Here is a 3,303-nt window from a genome sequence, read left to right as displayed (position 1 = left end):
TGCTTATGCTCTCTTCCTAAATATTCATTGACGTTTTACCAATTTTGGATAACTAATTGACGAAAACTCCATCAAATTCCTATCAAAGCGCCAAACATCGACACAAATGCCAGAGATGAATAAACCGCGATGTGTCGTAATCATACGGATCACCTGTCGTTTGTTCGGTCAGTACAATGATATTTGACATTTGTTTTTAAGATTACTATATAATTATTAAGTACCAGGTATCTGTAAGTAAGTGACCGAGATAAATCTTTATTATTGTGATTACGTTTGATAAGTATTCTAGGAAAACAGCTTCTTTCCTGATAACAAATTTCCCTAGGAATAATTTACATTTGTTTTTGCACCTACACATCCCTGCAGAGACTTGCACAATCCCCCACTGATTTATCTCAAATGATTTGAACACAAGGTGATTTCCGTTATGGACAAACGTATTCAATGTTTTCTTGGAATCCGTTGTTTACCTTCTAAGTTGATCTACATTTACACGTATGTTAACAATCACATAAAAAAATATGTCACTTTTTCGAACAAAATAACAAAAAAAATATTGATGATCTGGTTTGTGTATCCGGAATCAAAATTACTATAAAAGTCAACGGATAGCAAATTTTCTGTATAGCTTTGTATTGCCTCGTTGAAGTAAGTTTTTTCTTTATCTGGTTATATTAGTTTTTTTCAAAAGATTGTGCATAAAAAAAAAAAAAAAAATTTTTTAAGGGGGGTCACCTAATTAGTTATACTTTTCTTCTCACATATGATAATACATATTTATAAAATATAACGTCTACACGCAAATACATATACCCTTCTTGGATTGGAGGATTTACGATTTATGTTTATAGGGTGTTTCAAAATCGTAAGTGTATAAACTATGAAATAACGTGAAAAACGTAAATTCAAATTTTTCGCTTTCAACACATTGATTTCTTTTTCTTGATATATCTAAACTAAGAATGTTTAGAAAGTTAGAAAATCGTTCGGAAAACTTTAATAATCCCAATTACATTTTTTGTAAACTTGGTAATTCTAAAAATTAAAATAAAGCAATTAATTTGGTAGCTGAATGTATATCTCTTAATTAACTTATAACCTATAAATTTAATTTCAGATTTTCACCATGAAAACCAGTGTTGCTGTTATCATTCTTCTCGTTTGCCTTTCGGGTAAGACTGTATACGCTATTCCGATGAGACTTTACAAAGTGGAAAGGGATTAATATAAGTTGCAAAATTTGTTTCCCAATCCACTAAATAAAAATATGTTTAAACTAAACTCTTTCGTCTATGATTGATTTGCCTTTCGAGTATGACTTTATATGCATTTTGTGTGTGACTTACTTTGCCTTTTATGTAAGACTGTATAGGTTTTTCTGGTATGACTGTCTTTTACTTTTTGGTAAGACTTTTTTTGCCTTTTCGTTAATACTGTATATGCCATTTGGGTCATTGTTTGCCTTTCCGGTAATGCTGAGTAACCTTTCGGTAGAGATTTTCATTGCCGTTCAGGTAGCACTATATTTGCCTTTTGTATAATACTGTCTTTGTTTTTCGGTAAGACTTTATATGTCTTTTCGATGAAACTGGCTTTCTGATAATAATGTATTTGCCTTTTGGGTAAGTTTTTGTATTCATTTCTGTAAAGACTTTATGTTCATTTCGCGATCGGTTATACTTTGTTTGACCTTTTTGGTAAAACCTCCTTTGTCGGAACACGGTAGTCGAATATGAACACAAAAAGATGTGGTATGATTGCTAATGAAGCAATTAACCACCAAAGTTCAAATGATGTGACAGTACCTCTAGGTGGAAGATGAAGATGAAGATGAAGATAAATAGATAGTTTTTGAAATAGTTCTTTTGTGTTTCTAGAATGATTGTAAATGGTTTCAATGTATTCTTACAGGCATGATAATAGATCAAACCGAAGGAAAGAAAATACGATGTAGATGGGGCGGATGTCCTTCAAACAAAGCCTGTAATCTCTGTTGTGACCACTTAAGACAGGGCTGTATTGGTGGGCGGTGTAAAGGATGGCTTAGGACAAAATGTGAATGTAACTGTCCTTCTGGGTATGTATATGATTAACAATCCTAATTTTATATAGATATAATAAGATGTGGTATGAGTGCCAATGAGACAACTCTTCATACAAGTCAAAATTTGTTAAAGTAAATCATTATAGGTCAAAGTACGGTCTTCAACCCGGAGCGTTCTAGTTGGCTCACACCGAACAGCAAGCTACAAAGGGCCCCAAAATGACTAGCGTAAATTTATTAAAACGGGAAAACCGGGGTCCATATAATCTAGATAATTTTATATAAAAAAAGAGAAACACTTATGAACCATATCAACAATATACATATGTTTACAATGCAAAGAGATATATACTAGTAAGACAGAAACTGAACAACCAAACAAAAAGACATATTGAAGGCAACATAAAAACATTCGACTATTACCAATGTACCAATATCGACAAAACAATTGTGAATAAACTAAACAGGAAGAATAATCAAATAACCATCAATATCAAGTGACAATAGTAATAAAGATAAATAATACAACAATTACCAGTGTTTCTGGACTTGCTATATCTTAAGTTTTAAAATGACATTAACGAGGATGACCATTCGAATCGTTTGAATACACCTATGATAACGTATTACTATTGACAGAATTGACAGTGTGGCACAATTTGATAAATTGTTGAGGATTTGTATTTTCTTTTGTAGATAATTCAAGAGAGACAATCCAAATTATTTTAAAGAGTATGATCGTTGATGATTGGATGTTGAACGCCTGATTTGTAAATTGTTTTTAATTGTAGCATTATGATTATGTAAATTTTGTGTGATTCTCTTTCTCTCATTGGTCAAATAAAATTGATTTGAACAAAATAAATGTTCTGTTTAAGTTAATCATGTACACGTAAATGTTGTTTATGAAAAAAAATCACCTTTTAAATATATATTATAGTTATCCCATATGTCCAAAGTACGAAAAATTATAGATGACAATGATTCTGAAGTCACTATTTGTTTCAAGTGGTATATTAAGTCAGTGAATTATTGATAAACATATGTTGTTGTCATAAGACTTTGTTCTATTGAGAAGCATCTAAAGCAAGCACAACATGCTGGTATCTGCTGAATATGAGTTTAAAAATGCACAACTGTGTTCTGTAGAATTTCCAATGACATTGTTTTAGTTCTATACTAACAAACTTTTATTTTACAAGGCGGAGAGCTTAGTCGAATTGAGGGGTGTGCTAATAGTCTGCATTGGCCAAAGG

At 31.6% G+C, this 3,303-nt stretch overlaps 1 long non-coding RNA gene across 1 annotated transcript; it reads left to right on the top strand.

Annotated features, from left to right (window-relative positions):
* Positions 1-591: 591 nt before the first annotated feature.
* Positions 592-2,906, top strand: LOC134723186 (uncharacterized). Its single transcript, XR_010108006.1, has 4 exons — positions 592-651; positions 1,121-1,175; positions 1,915-2,080; positions 2,744-2,906. It is a non-coding gene; the product is annotated as an uncharacterized LOC134723186 (long non-coding RNA).
* Positions 2,907-3,303: the final 397 nt, after the last annotated feature.

The sequence above is a fragment of the Mytilus trossulus genome, chromosome 6 (assembly GCF_036588685.1).
Source record: "Mytilus trossulus isolate FHL-02 chromosome 6, PNRI_Mtr1.1.1.hap1, whole genome shotgun sequence".
NCBI classification, from domain to species: domain Eukaryota; kingdom Metazoa; phylum Mollusca; class Bivalvia; order Mytilida; family Mytilidae; genus Mytilus; species Mytilus trossulus.
The sequence above is the reverse complement of the archived record's forward strand: the minus strand, read 5'-3'. Positions and strand labels throughout refer to the sequence as shown.